This window comes from Mytilus californianus, unplaced genomic scaffold, assembly GCF_021869535.1.
Source record: "Mytilus californianus isolate M0D057914Y unplaced genomic scaffold, xbMytCali1.0.p SCAF_20, whole genome shotgun sequence".
NCBI lineage: Eukaryota > Metazoa > Mollusca > Bivalvia > Mytilida > Mytilidae > Mytilus > Mytilus californianus.
In genome coordinates this window covers 7,081,145-7,098,171 of record NW_026262669.1, presented here as the reverse complement: position 1 = coordinate 7,098,171, position 17,027 = coordinate 7,081,145, and the positions used below count along the sequence as shown (strand labels likewise).

Below are 17,027 nucleotides of genomic sequence, written 5' to 3'. Positions count from 1 at the left end.
TATACCTATCATTTAATTGCTTTTCAAAAAATAGAATGTTGTGCTACATACCATGTATATACTCCTGATTATGCAGTAACTACTCATCAATAGGCGATCAGCAAAAGAACATCACATTGTCAATATACTAGTATTTTTATAATATACATTTCAATTTTTTTGTTCTACTATGATTTGTATATAATGTACTACTGGATAATATAGATACAAAACACCTATAGAAAACATTGATGCTATCGTGATTTTTATAAACTCTAAAAGAGAAGATAATGACTATTTTTGGGATATAAATATTCGTGTTCACCACTTTGTTTGTCATTTCTGATATCTATACTTCGTTTGAATAGCTACCACAAGAAAACACAGTTTCTAGTTAAGAAAACTAAAACACTTCAAAACAATATGCTGAACATATTCAGTAAAATTTATAAACTGGTGTTTTTGAGATGAGTATTTGCTGTATCGTGATTGTCTTAAATTATTCCTCAGATTTTAAACTTGTATTTTTTTTTTAGTCCGATGTAAGTGTTATGTACTCTAAAATATAGTATACGACTTTTTTACAAAAAAATAGAGAATGCAAGAACAATAGATAGTGAATGTTGTGTATGGTGTTTTTATTGAAATTGGACAACATAGAAACAGTTCTAATCAATAAAGACGCTATTATATAGAAGTAACAAAACCCATTCCAATATTAGAAGCATTGCGATATTTTGATCAGTAATATTTTAAATGAAATGCTAGGAAGTCTAATTTCAAACGTAAACAATTAGACAATACAATTAATATTGTTGATTATAAATATCATTAACAACACCTTGTTTTTTCTCTATATCGTGATTGTTTTGAATTATTCCTCAGATTTAAAACTTGTATTTCTATTTATATTTTTCAGTCCACCGTAAGTGTCATGTACCATAAAGATAAGTATATTGTGATGAGTTTACAAAAAAATGAAAGGACATTAGATAGTGCATGTCGTATAAGGTGTTTTTATTGAAATTAGAAAATATAAACAAAAGTTCTAAGCAATAAAGACGCAATTATATAGAAGAAACCCATTCGTACATTAGAAGCAATGCTATATTTTGATCAGTATAAGTTTAAATGAAATGCTAAGTAGTCTAAATTCAAACGTGAACAAATAGACAATACAATCCGTATTGTTATTTTCAAATATCTTTAATAACACCTTGTTTTTTTTTCTAGTATTAGAACAAAAAATATTATCAAATACTTTCGCAAAATATGTTCAATGTAATATTTGGTTTTTTTTACAAATCTAAATGTTATAAATGTCTTGAAAACAACGAATACTATATTGAAACAAAACGTTTGATAACTTTATTTAGACAAAATGCTTCCAAATTGATTTAAACGTTGTGTAGGTAAATCATTACGACTTAATAACCTGACAAATACACTGCCAGTAGTAACAGAGTATTCCGTAAAACATATAGAAACTTATTAAAGAGATCATGTTTTTAATGTTGTACTTGTATCTGTAAACGGACAATGTTTGAAAGTTTTATAACTTTTGATATGCACTGTTAACTAATTACAACTCACGTATGAAAGTTTTATATTTTTTAATTGATAAAAGAACAAACATGTTTTTCCGTCAAACGTAGTTGTATTTGTTATTTGTTATGACAGTAAGACAAAACAGACAATAGAAGACTGAAGTTCAACCAGGCTACAGAAAACATTATATGTTTGTTATTATAAAATATCACAAATTCAAAAGTTTAATTTTTTACATGATTACTGACTACAACATTCAACAATAAGTTGTCAGTTCTACTATCACTTAACTACTTATACTACGGTGGCGTTTATAACTCATTGCCAGATGATATGCTGTATTGCATGATCATTTACTTGAATTTTTTTTTTGCTGTCGGTAAGTGAATAGTTTCAAACAGGTAAGTATAATTTACAATTATATCGCAATTTATAACATGACGATAGTCTTTGAAACTTGAATAATGTACTTAATTATGCAGGTTCCAATAAGCGGAATGATCTAATTGCGTAACGATATTCCAAGTTATCCAAATATTGTATATGTTTAGTATGTCCGTATTTCTGAAAAAAAGGTGACGATATGTCTAAATTGTAACAATATTTTTTTATCTTGTGTCTTCTTTCTCATTATTCCTTTCATGTTATATATCTATATGTCCAAGCAATGTATCAATTCCCGATAAGTACATACTTTGCTGTAAACCAGAATTCCTGGTTATTTGATTAATCGTCGCCATTCAAAGTTGTTTCCGACTAATAATAAATGTATGACGTCTGTTTTTAAAGCATAGTTTTAGAATTACAAAAAAAAAGCATGTGTTGTCCTTTGTGTAATTTAATATATATATGTATCATACTATTACTATTTCATATATATGTATTATTTAACTTTAGTCGGTAACTGTCAAGTACCAACTCGAAAACTAAAACTAACAACTTTGAATATTTTTTTCTCAAATGAATCATATGACAAATGGCAGTCTGCTTATAAAAGTAAAAAAAGGTGATAGTTGCAATGTTTGAAAATTGTTATAAAGATGCATAAATAACACTGTTACTTTGCTTATAAAAAAATCAAATAAACTTTGATAAATTATGTGTTTAGTCATTAATCTATTAGCAAAGACGATAAACATTACAAAATGTGAGAGAATAGCCAATGAGACAGCTACCCAATATAGAGTTAAATATGTTGATGGTAGTTACAATAAGTCACATTACGGCGATATAGAGTAAATTATGTTGATGGTAGTTACAATAAGTCACATTACGGACAATATAGAGTAAATTATGTTGATGGTAGTTACAATAAGTCACATTACGGGCTTTTCCAATTGTGAGAAATACAATTATCATATATAAAGTAAGCTAAAAGATCCCAAAATGACTATATGTGAACCATTTCAAACTACAGAATTTACACTGTTAGGTCCGATAGGTAAATAAAGTTTGACAACAGTCCGACGATGATATAAAATGTTTTCATTGTAGCTGTACCTGTGGAGGGTAAGTATTGGAGATAAAGCTTATGATTTATATTGTTCGTCGATGGCGCGGATGTACATGATATGCATTAGTCATCAAAAGAAGTACATTTAATGGATATACAAAATTGTATCACTGATAGCTAACACGTAGTAAAACATGTTTATTTTCAATTAATTTGTTTCATACTTAAAATTTCACATGAAAAAGTACAATACATCTATTTACTAATTGATCGATAAGGATATGCACAGAATGGCATTTTTCTGCAGTAGTATCTTTATAACTTGTTTTTGTAAAGAGATAACTTAACTTACGTTTGTAACTTGCTTCTTATGAAGGACACTATTTATTTAGATAAGTGGTATGGTCGTCTCTGACATAAATCGGTTTCATTTGAAAAATATTGGTACTCTTATAGACCAGATACGATACTCATCATATACTGATAATTTCAACAAATAAAGTGACTATATATATTTATCAAAATACAGAGCTAAGAGGTACTGTTTGTTAATAGAGAATCAATAGTACACTTTTTCAAAGGGGAGATGCAATTCTTGTTGAAACGTTAACACGACTTGTATGACCGTGTTTCTTACTCTGAACGTAAACAACATCAGTCCACACTATTTATTGCATCAAATCGTGCCTAAATACAAGATCAAACAAATGAACCAATAACAGTCCTTAAGGAGTTGTTCAGTATATTATAAAATTGAGCATGGCAATGGGGAATTTGTCAAAGAGACAACAACCCGACAAAAGAGCAGAAAACAGACCACGGCCCCCAACACAGCAATAAACTAGTTTGTTATCTAAAAACTAAAAATATGGAAGTTAATGTTGTGGACAACAAAACTGCGAACATTTAAGCAAACCTTCTTTAACATCGTTGACGAACTAAGTGTTAATTTTCAATGCGTTTAAAGAAGGATTAACAAATTGCATCCAGGAAGCAGATAGCACAAATTTATAACATCACTTGTAAACATGTATGATGTATAATTTTAAGTTAAACAAACACAACCACTGTATTTATTTCTGCAGATGGATGAATTTCATAAGACAGATGTGACAGCTAGTAACAAACATTAGTGAAACACAGAAATGATGGAAAACACTTCCTTCCGATGCAAAAACAATATTAAACAATCTTGAATATAATGTTTCCTTGTTTTATTTGCATGCACGTTTTATGTTTAAAATATATATGATTCTGATACATCAAAATAGAAACTTTACAATTGTTTAATCTGTTTTAACCACAAAAGAATTATGTCGTACGATTTGCATCACAGGAATCATTCATTCCTTGCTATTTTCTGATGTCAGATAATTATTAAATGCTCTCTCGTGACTGAGTATTATATCAAATTCAAAATAATTAGCTATACTTCTTACCAATCAAGTGTTATATAACTACAATGTATATCCTAGTGTCCGCTACTCATTCAAATTGATTTCACTTTTCTATTTATCCTACAAATAAAGTTATTATAGAACTTAACATATTGAAAAGCATTATAAACTGTCGGAATAGTCCTTAGGCAATTGATTCGAAACAAATCAAAACTGTAGACTTTTCTAGTACTTCAAGTTATTATTCAAATTGCATACAATATGTCTATAACCCTACAATGTATTTCTTTATGTGAATTCAATTATCATACATATATTTGATTTATACGTTGTTTCTGCCATTAAACTTATAAACATGTAGATTGAAATTGTATTATATTTAACGCGCGAGACTACTGTACATATTTCTGTAATATGTATATGAATGTTATTTCTCTTGTTTTATTAAATGTTATGATTATGTTTAAATGTGTAGTCTTTAGATGATATTAAATTGGCAAATGGTTTGATTAGAATGTGTTTTACCTGTTTCGCCCACGTCGTCATGCCTTTGATAGAAAAAAACCGTCAAAGTTTTCACGGCTTCGTTGAAAGGGGATTATTCCATATTTGGTGTGCAGCTTGATAATGTTGAGTTGTGGCGACTTTCTGTTTGTCATTAGTTTAAAATACTACAACTCTGATTGTACAAGGAAAATGTTCGTAAAAATTTACTTGGCTTGATTGAAAGGAATGATTAGTTATGTTTCAGTATACATGTTGTTATGATATTGTTATTATCATGTTTATTTATCTTGGCCTAATTTGTTTTGTGTGGCCTTATAATATGTATAATATGTTTATATCATATTTATAGTTGTTTACAAAATAATGTTATAATTGTGCAGTTTAGAACGTTGGAACGATTAGAACTTTCTATTTGACTGACATAATAATTCTGAAATGATCATAATATACGATGTGTAATTGAAACTTCTACCGTATTCTAGACGTTTCCGTACTAAGGTTTTCTATGAGTTTCCGTTCTACAGTGTTCTAGAAGTTTCCGTGACAACTACATATAGAGACACCGAAATTAGACTTTTTTAGTCATTTATTTACTTTGATTCACAGAAGTTCTCTTACGTTGTTGTATTGACACTTGATGTACGTTAACTACATCATACTAGATTGGACATATTCCGTACAGTTAAGAGAAGAATTCCGGATAAAGAAAAGACAAAGGATCGGACATATGATTTAACAGTTAATTTAACATTTCAATTTGTATAATATTTCTTGTAAACCTGTGTATAATAAATCTTGTTTAATTTTATTATTGATTTGTATCTTTTGTTGGCTACAAGTTATAGATGATTCCTGGCCGTTACAGAAATCGGGGGCTAATATCAGATTAAGATTTTCTGTATTTATAGAATTAGAATTAGCCAACACAATTCTACAAAATGGCATTTGATGCCAGTAAATTTTTGAAATCGCCAGACATGTAAGGGTTTGATAAATTAAAGAAAAATGAAAAAGTGTTGCTTGCTAAACATTTAAAAATTGATTTTAGAGTATCCACGAGAAAACAAATTATAAAAAATTTGGTAATAAACAAAAAAGTTGACACTAAAATTCTAGATGAAGAGGCTCTTGAACTTGAGATGCTTTTAAAATATAACAGCTTGCATTAGAACATGAATTTAAATTAAAACAATTGGAAAAAAAATGGAAACCGAAGTTAAAATAAAACAATTGGAAAAAGAAAAGGATGAATTTGAATTAAAACAGACAGAACTTAAAATGAGGGAAAGGTTGGATATGGAGAAAATAAAAATTGAAATGGTCAAAGTAGAAAGCAACACTAATGAAGAGTCAAAATCATAATATTTTGATGCAGCAACGAATATACGTTTGGTCCCCAGATTTTGTGAACAGTTGCTAAATATTTTCCACAGTTTGAGAAAATTGCTCAAAAATTGAAATGGCCAAAGCCTTATTGGACTACAATGCTGCAAAATGTTTTGTGAGGGCAAGGCTGCTCAAATTTACTCAGCACTTTCATCAGAAAAAAGTTCTGACTATGATACTGTAAAACATGAAGTTTTGAAAGCTTATAAGCTAGTGCCAGAAGCATATAGACAGAAATTTAGGTCTTATCAAAAGTTTGATTCCCAAACCTATGTTGAATTTGCTACGGAAAAAGAAGATCTATTTGATAAATGGCATACGTCAAAGAAAATAGAAAACCACTTTGGTAATATAAGACAATTGATGTTATTAGAAGTGCTCAAGCAGTGTGTTCATTTAGACTAAACACACAATTAGATGACAAAACTGATGAGACATTACAAGATGCAGCTGTTATTTCCGATAATTATACCCTTTTACATAAAGAAGTGTCAAAGGTCAAAATGTTAATACTTCGAGCGGAAATTACAAAAATCATAGTACTGAGCGTACTGATAATAAGCCTATTGCAAAGAATAAGAGTCAATCCAGTAATAAAATGTCTAGTCCAAAATTTTATACTTTTGAAAAGAAGTCACAACTTGTGCTTATTGTAAAAAAAATGATCACTTGATGGCTGATTGTTTTAGACTCTAGAAGAAGAATGAAAGAGATAATAAACCCAAAGCCAGTGCTTGTAAGACACCCCTTGTTACCTATAAGTTGGAATGTCCTGCTTTTAAGTCCAGTTTTTGTAATTACATGGAGGATTGTAAACCCTTTATATCTGATGGGTTTGTTTCTATTGTTGATAATACTACTCCTCAGACCATTAAGGTTTTATGGAACACTGGAGCTTCTCAGACTTTGTTATTAGAAGGTGTGCTGCCTTTTTCCGAGGAGACTTCTATTGGTGCATTGTTTTGTTACAGGGTGTGGAGTTAGGTTGTATAGATGTTCCCTTCCAACGTATTTATCAGAAGTCAGATTTAATTACTGGACCTATGGGTGTTCGTCCTAATCTCCCTTATTGCTAGGAAAGATCTAGCTAGGAACAAAGTGGTTGCATAACCAATTGTTACTAGTGAACCGGTTGTGTGTGTTAAATCAAATGAGGATGATGCTGAACTGTATCCAGCTTGTTTCGTTACTAGGGCGCAGGCAAGAAAACAACAAAATGAGGATTTGCAAGACGACCAGTCTGATTATATGGACCTTTCTGACACTTTCCTTGTCGACATTGACGGTTTCTGTTGCTCAGAAAAAAGGCCATGATAAGACCACCTATTACTAACAAACATGTTATTATGCAATGGCCAGGAGTGAACAGCCATTCATTAGACAGAAGAAAATGTGTGGAAGAATAAAATAAAGACCATGAGGTTCTTCAGCTCCGCAAGAGGGCTCAACCACAGGAGGGAGCAGACAAAGTGGCCGAATACCTCTACCATCAAGACGGCATTTTAATGAGGAAATTGAGGCCCCTATGCTATCCCAGAGGAAGAATGGAGAGTGGTATACCAAGTGGAGATGACCAAAGTGTATAGGCACGAAATTATTGATCTTGCCAATGACACCCCTTGGCTGGATATTTAGTTATAGGGAAGACTTGCCTTAAGATCTTGCAGCATTTCTACTGACCCAGACTCAAGGATGATGTCACACAATACTGGAAATCATGCCATATATGCCAGGTTGTTGGCAACTTAACCAAAAAATACCACCAGCACCCCTTCTGCCATATCCAGCCTTTGAAGAACTTTTCAGTCGAGTATTGATTAATTGCTTTAGACCTTTTCCAAAGACAAAGACTGGAAATGCGTATGTATTGACGATCATGTGTACATCCACTCGCTTTCCTGAGGCTATTCCGTTAAGGAATATCAATATACCATCTATTGTGAAAGCTTTTATAAAATTGTTCACGTTAATAGGACTTCCTAAATCTAAACAGTCCGACCAGGGTTCAAATTTCATTTCGGGTTTAATGTCCTGTACCAAGTCAGGAAAATGGCCATTGTTATATTATAGTTCGTTGCTGCGTGTGTTACATTTTAATGTTGTGTTTCTGTTGTGTCGTAGTTCTCCTCTTATATTTGATGTGTTTCCCTCAGTTTTAGTTTGTAACCCGGATTTGTTTTTTTTTTTTCTCAATCGATTTATGAGTTTGGAACAGCGGTATGATACTGTTGCCTTTATTTATTTCAGCAGGTTGTTTACCAGTTAGGGATTTCTCATTATAGGTCAAGTGCTTATCATCCAGAATATCAAGGTGCCTTAGAATGTTTTCATCAAACATTGAAGAACATGATTAGAACTTTTTGTCTTCAATTTGACAGAGACTGGGATTATGGTGTTTACTTTCTTCTTTTTACGGTCCGAGAGGCTGTTCAAGAATCCCTTGGTTTTAATCCCTTTGAGTTGGCATTTTGTCATACTGTAATGGGACCTTTAAAATTGGTTAAGGAAAAATGGCTAACTGAACACACTGACTTGAATCCTCTAAACTATGTATCTAGATTTAAAGAACAATTGTATACTGCTTGTCATATTGCTCAAAAACACTTAAAAACTGTTCAAAATAAGATGAAAATATGGTATGATAAAGATGCCAGGGACAGAGGTTTTGAGCCTGGTGATGAGGTACTTGTATGTTTGCTAGTCCCTGAATATCCTTTATTGGCTAAATACTGTGGTCCTTATACAATAGAGAGTAAAATCAATGATTTAAATTATATTGAAAGAGCTCCAGGTCGGCGCGATAAAATAGAGTGTGTCATATTAATATGTTAAAACCTTATTTTAAAGCGTACAAATGAATGTGAGAGTAAACCAGTTAAAAGGGGAGGTATTATTATTATCATGTTTATCTACCTTGACCTAATTTGTTTTTTGTTGTGGCCTTATACTATGTATAATATGTTTACATCATATGTATAGTTGTTTACAACATAATGTTATTATTGTGCAGTTTAGAAATCACTGTAACAATCATAAATACTGATGGAATGGTTAGAACTTTCTATCTGAAGTAATAATACATACTAATACTAATACATAATAATTCTGGAATGATTATAATATACGATGTGTAATTTAAACTTCTATCGTATTCTAGAAGTTTCCGTTCTAAAGTTTTCTACGAGTTTCCATTTTACAGTATTCTAGAAGTTTCCTTGACAACTATATATGCAGATACCGAAATTAGACTTGTTTAGACATTCATTTACTTGGATTCACAGACGTTCTCTGGAGTTGTTGGATTGACACTTTATTTACGTAAATTACATCATACTAGATTGGACATATTCCGTACAGTTAAGAGAAGAATTCCAGGTAAAGAAAAGACAAAGGACCGGACATATAATTTAACAGTTAAGTTAACATTTCAATTTGTATAATATTTCTTGTAAACTTGTGTATGATAAATCTTGTTAAATTTTATTATTGATTTGTGTCTTTTGTTGGCTACAAGTTAAAGGTGATTTCTTGCCGTAACAATGTCACCTAAAATAATTGTATGCAGTGACGCAGTTCAAGAGACGCAGTATTGGCCTTGTATTAAACACGGAAGAGACACTTATTGACTAATCAAACACATGCATCAGTTGTTCGGATATCAGATAAAAAGTAAACGCACACTGTTACCCATAATTTCTTAGAAGCAACACACCATCTGATCCATCGTATGGTGTTTAATATCTTAGTAAACACTTGAAGCTCTTCCATGTTCACACTTTAAACACTTCATTAACACGGGTTTGCTCCTTACTGAAAACTTGCTCGAATAGAGTTATATACTACATACATTTTAAGAATGTATTTACCAATATGGTATGTATGTGTATCAACTCACTAGTGACATGGTTTCGCGGTCTTAGTTCTTCTGATGAAATTATAATTGTCTAATTATGTCAGAGTGTTACATTTTGACTTAGTGACACACCATCCATTTCTTATATCTACGAATTTTCTAAATTAAAATAAAGATATTATTAATATTTTTAATCTGAAATTAAAATTTAAACACACAAAAATTAATGTGATAGTGCGAGGAAATGCCATGTAACCTTGATTACAGTCGTGTTTATTTGTAAACCAACTAGAACAAATTTGTTTTTCTGCTAGCAACAGCTTAACAATGGTTTTCAATGTAATACCAAGACTCCAGTAGACAATGGTAGATAAGTTTCGGTGGCTTTTAAACTCTTTCTGGCTTTAACATTAACAAGGAACATAAAGGATATATATTACATACATGAGTCGGAGGAACATGATTTGCTGCCGTGTACCTATAAACGTATCGTGTTGCTCAGGAGGTTAAAAAATCGATAATACGTTGTATTTTGTGTCTGAGGAAAAGAACAAGAGATTGTGGGTACAATAATTGGAACATACGCGTGGTCATCTGCGACAAAGCTATTCCATAACCGTAAAGTATTTCAAGATGGCGTCAGTGAATCTTGAATATTTGAAGATATAATTTCATCGTTTCCAATAGGAACACATTGTTCAATGGTTATCTTGCAAGCAGACACTTACTAGTAAATCAACATTTGAACAAGGAATTCAGAAATTAATGATGGCATATTTCATTGTGATTATTGATTAATAAACATTTCAGGAAATACTATTGTCTAAGTTTAAATGCATTTTTTTTTATTTTGGCGAACTCTATCTGTTTGTAATATTGGAATTTACTAAATGTTCCCATAGGCAAGCGCTACTGTATGTAACTACATATATATGATAAATTGGTAATTTTAAGAGAAGAACTGACAATACAAAGGCAAAAGACAAAGACGAAAACAAGGAAAACTGATTGAATTAAACTATATCGACAATTGTGACGCCTCCTATGCTCTGTAGCATGGAAGGAGTACGACTTAATATCATATATCATTTATATCATAATCAGATGATAAAAACAACTTCATATGTAAATGGTTTATACTTTAGTAAGTTATACAAGACGAAGCATCAAACAGTAACAAAATGATAATGATGCCATGTGTAATCTTGAATTTTTCCTTAATTTATGAGTTTTTACTGTTTTTTTTTTCGTTAAATCCTTTTATATTGACATTTTGATTATTGTCAGGTTGGCGTTTTAGTGACGTATAATCTAACATATCCTTGGATTAATTATTCCAGTTATCTTTCCAAAATATTAGCTAATTACTATTTAACATGTCTAATCTCTTTAAGATTGATAACCTGTGTATATGTCCTACTTTGCAAAGCTAGTGTCCCTTTCTTTATGAATAGTTATGTCATATATATTAATTCAAATACTAAACAAAAACAAAAACACATCTGTACCCTTACATATAGGTTTATATGAAACTGGATATGAAAACAACCCAGATATATTGATTTAAACATAGGATTTAAGTGATCGATTGTTGGTTGTTTATCATCCAGTGGCAACTATTTTTTTATTGTCCGGTGGATGTTTTATACTTGTACTTGCTAGAATTTTTATTTCCTGCGTATAATATAACAGGCCCAAATACAATGTATGGTGTTAAACTTGTTTATCGAAACCATTGTCTGCTTTGCTAGATGAATAATGTCAAGTTGTGAAAATAGTGTAACAGAAGCGAAATCGTGAGCAGGAAAATTATCGTCTATCTGATAACATGAATTGCATACTGATTATATGACAGAGTCATTTTTTTATGTTTCCGTGAATTGATATATGAAATATACTTCATTCACGCCTGTGATTTTTCTTCTCGTCGTTCATCATGTTATGTCATCTGTTTGCCCTTTTCTCAACTACTTTTTTTGTCATTTCGTATCTTCCACCTTTTTGTTTTTGTTAACAGATACAATTATACCTAAAAAATAGCCAGATCCATCTTAAGGTCAACTTTGCCTGAGGGAGTTGAAACCTCCGTTTTTTTTTAAATTTAAAATTTATAAATGAACAATTTTAGAAATGTTTGTTTAAATCATGTGAGTACCGAAGTACTGACTACTGAGCTGGTAATACCATTGGGGACTAATATTCCACCAGCAAAGGTATCGACCAAGTGCTATAAAGAATGAAAACAACACGTTATAAAATCTATGCGTCCGAAGCGCTTTTCTGGATTAACCTTCATCAAGACACTCAAAGCCGAATATTTGAAAGCCAAGGGTGTTTAAGAACCGACACAGTTGAAGAGCTATATGACCAAAAGTACCTATAAAATAGCCAAATCCATCTGAGGTCAACTTTGCCTGCGGGAGTTGAAACCTCAGTGAGTTAATGTTTACCTAAAAAAAAATGATGTTAATTTTTTAATGTTTACAAGAATATCCTTCTCATTCATCATTATCTATCGATTAAACTACTTAATAGTTTACAGAGTTATCTCCCTGTAGTGTTAAATACCACCTTAATATTTGACCAAAAATCTTCAAACAAATTGATAATTTGAATTATCAAGATTTCTTGATTTGAGTTCATGCTGCAGAATATGTAAAATTGATGCTACTACATGTAATAACATGGAATTTTTATATGTGAGTTTCAGTTAAAATTGACTTTTGTGAAATGAAAGGGTGAGGAATAATGTATTTCGGATAATTTTCATACAATAATGTTGATCGGGCTGTATTTCTGGATAACTATGATTGACTAGGGCTAAATATATTTTGTAAATAATATTGCTACAAAATGAATTAATTTTCATTGATGTCTTGAATTAGTATATCAAACAACTAATTAAAGCAGGAGATATATTAACATATTCATCATCATTCAACGTTTGAGGTTTTTCTATACGAATAAACATCTCAGTCTGTGTTTCATTGTCAAGTATTAAGTACTTGACTCAAAAGGCTAACAATAAACTATTATGATCACACCAAGGGTATCCTTTAACTGATGATGATAAGTCTCCACTTGATAAAATCAACCTGATGACTTTTAGAAAGTCTGTTTCCTGTGTTATTCGCATTTGAAACGTTCAAGTACTATCGTCCTTCAGGATAAAGTATTTTCACATGTTTGATTATTTCTGATTAATTTGGTAGGCGTATTTCAAATAAAAAAGCTGCACAACGATCATTTTATTGTTCATAGTGTTCCCGGGTATATTTCACTACAGATACAAATAGAGTAAAAATATAAATAAGGATTTGTGGGGTCTAATATACGAAAAACAGTAAGATTTTTATGATATTTAAATACTAGTAACAGTTTTCAGACTCAGCAGATAAAATAATTGCTACATCTAGTAGTATTCTTTGATTTGAATTTTGTTTCAGATAAAGTTGTGCATTTGTAATATAACCGAGTTTTTGTGATTTAATTTAATTTGTTTGTAAATATCTTTCGTTCTTAGCAAATATATTATAATAGAAAAAAAACTGTTTAGCTCTTTTGCAAAATAAAAAAAATGTTACTTGCACTTGGCAAGACCTAGAGCTTTCAAATTGCTAGTCTTTTTAAAAATAAAATATAGCATTCAAAGTGGAGTAGGAAATATATAAGATTTACCTACCACTGGGGTAGAATTCATTCCTTAATGTCGCTAGTTTTGTCAATGTTAGTTTAATAGTATTCGAATTTGAAAATTACTTTATTTTGCATTGATGTCTAGTAAAACAGATTTCAAATCCGACCAATGCTATCCTGTAACAACTATGTATTTATGTGATGTAGAATGATTTCTAATGAGAAACCTATCCACTTGAGTTTAGGTGATGTAAAATGATTGCTAATGAGAAACCTATCCACTTGAGTTTAGGTGCTGTATAATGATTGCTAATGAGAAACCTGCCCACTTGAGTTTTGGTGATGTAGAATGATTGCTAATGAGAAACCTATCCACTTGAGTTTAGGTGCTGTATAATGATTGCTAATGAGAAACCTGCCCATTTGAGTTTAGGTGATGTAGAATGATTGCTCATGAGAAACCTATCCACTTGAGTTTAGGTGATGTAGAATGATTGCTAATGAGAAACCTATCCACTTGAGTTTAGGTGATGTAGAATGATTGCTAATGAGAAACCTGCCCACTTGAGTTTAGGTGATGTAGAATGATTGCTCATGAGAAACCTATCCACTTGAATTTAGGTGATGTAGAATGATTGCTAATGAGAAACCTATTCACTTGAGGACAACGGACGAATATGAAAACAACTATAAACCAACAACGAGCAAAACTCAAACCTATAGTAGGCTATTAAAGGATCCAACATGACAAAATGGGAGACAAATCAGAAGAAAAGACCAACGGCCTTATATATCCCAAAATGAAGGAATCCAAAAACAAATATTGCAGGAATCAATGACAATCACTAATTCACAGGCTCCTGACTGTTGACAGACACATACAGAATGTGACAGGAACCAATAGCAATCGTTATATCACGGGTTCATGACTGTTGACAGACACATACAGAATGTGGCGGGTTGTACAACCCATAACCCGAGATAATGGTGTAACATCACAACAAAAAGCTATGAAAATCTGTTCAAAAGGTTGATTAAACAGATCGGCACTAATTAACACACACCCATTACCCAACAACAACAAAAAACAACGCAAGGCATAGATCTTAAAGTACTCTAGAATACTGAAAAATGTTTCAAAGTCAATTGAAACTCATAAATAAATCATAATTATATGTATTTAAAGGGCACATGTCATTAAGACCTTGTAAAATACAAGTAACATACGTATCGTACATGTAGTATAGTCATACATGTTTTTGGGTGCCAAATATATATGATTGAATAAATATCTTATAACATGTTCATATTTTGTATGGTAATATATACATAGTTTAGATTCATCAAAATTGTCTGTTTGAGTTAAAATTAAATGTGCTTGAAGGGGAAAATGATTTAAGAAATGCAGAAATTAATGCATTCTGTTTAACAAAATGTGCTTTCGGGTACATTTTGCAGTAATAAACATCTCCATTCACCCATTACTGATCATGACTAGGCCCAAAGTTTTTCATTTTTTTGTTCACAGAAGTTGTTATCTGAAATGATGAACCTAAGTGATCGTAGAAAAAATCCCTAACAAATTGCATTCATTAAGTAACATTTTATTTCTATAAAATGTTTTAATCTTTGTTCAAACTAATTTTACCATGCAGCAAGGGCTGTTCCAAATTGGAAAAATTGTCAGTGTTTGTCCTCGGTAGGATAATCTCTTATTTAAGTTGTTACCGTGTTGGTTGTATCAAGTTTATCTTTTAGTTTCACGGAATTTGAGTGTTGATAGCAGATAATTTGAAGTCTTTGTTAAATTTATTTAACAATATGATGACGAGTCCTTCAAAAACCTGTAATTTCTGTTGTTCATTAAGTACAACTCGATACAGATTCCAGGTATTTTGTTTGATAAATGATGAAATTATCGTAATATTACATCCCAGGAATGTAATCAGCGTTGACGCTTTGGAGAAGAGTGCTTTCTTTCACGTCCGTATTTTAATCAAGTATGGCATGCCAAGATAACATTTTAGATGATTGTTAAGGATGGTGAAAATAAATTCAGAACTATGAACAATAACATAAATTGTTAATCATACGGCATAGTTTGGTTTTATCAAAATGAATTTACGACTTGTTCGTTACATTTCTTAACAAAATCCTGAACAAGTAATTTTTTCAGTTACAAAACAATAAAAAAAAAGATCGAATACAACTATCCGACAATATGATATATATTGGGTATCAGATATTCACGCGGGGTGCGTTAATATAGAAATAAGAAGATATGTTATGATTGCACATGCAGTAACTCTCTATACGTATACCAAATGCTGTAGAAGTTAACAACTATAAGTCACCTTACCGCCTTCAAACATTAGCAAAACCCACATATCATAGTCAGCTACAAAAGGCCCTGAAATGACGCTTTCATTGTTAAATAATTCAAAGAGAAAACTAACGCCATGATAAATGTACAAAACAATAAACGAAAAACAAATATGATATACAGCAACAAACGACAACCACTAAATTGTTGCCTCCTGACTTGGGACAGACACATACAGAAAGATTAATATATACAAGGAGTGGGGGTTCTCTTCCTATATACAGATAAACACAGACGTCCCGCTGGTATGGGTAACTTTTTTTGAAATGTCAAATATATCAATGGTATATAATTTCACGGAGGTAATATATCAAATTTATTATATGTCAATGTTATTTGTTTTATTTTTCAAAATCACATTATCAGATAATGATGTCAAAGGAAATATAATCGACGTTTTATTTTGACTCTTTATTTTGTATCTCAACTTTAACGATCATTACTCACCTAACGATAGAATATTATATGGTGAAATGTATATGTTGGATACTATATGCTATTATAATGCTCAATAATTTTGCTGCAATTTATATTTTATCATATCTTAATCGGACCTTGGGCTCTTTACCAGAGACATGGGAGAAGCAGTGTTCAGTTTAAAAAAAAACATATATTGGTGATATGAATGATTGGAAAGTGTTTTGCTTCTTGAAGGTACTAGTAATAGGCCCCCTACCCCTCACCTCACGCGGTATAAAACTTCTAGTGGCAGATTTTATAATTTTCATAAGGGAGGGGGCACTGACCGCCTAAGAGGGGGCCCGCTATAGTCATGCTTCAGTGATTCCCTAAATAATCAACGGGAGGGGGGATCCCCTCCCCACCCCCCTAAATCAGCCTCTGACTTCTTTTGAACTAGGACCAGTATATCTGTTCCTGTTTTGA

General features: G+C 31.5%; 2 long non-coding RNA genes across 2 annotated transcripts in view; one reads left to right on the top strand and one right to left on the bottom strand.

The window, feature by feature from the left end:
• The window catches only part of LOC127731616 (uncharacterized), a 154,469-nt gene extending 148,781 nt beyond the window's left edge, over positions 1 to 5,688 (bottom strand). Inside the window, exon 1 of the long non-coding RNA XR_007995633.1 lies at positions 5,050 to 5,688. This is a non-coding gene — a long non-coding RNA (uncharacterized LOC127731616). The remainder of the gene's footprint in view (positions 1 to 5,049) is intronic.
• Positions 1,553 to 5,692, top strand: LOC127731620 (uncharacterized). The gene is made up of 2 exons (XR_007995636.1): positions 1,553 to 3,036; positions 4,066 to 5,692. It is a non-coding gene; the product is annotated as an uncharacterized LOC127731620 (long non-coding RNA).
• Positions 5,693 to 17,027: the final 11,335 nt, after the last annotated feature.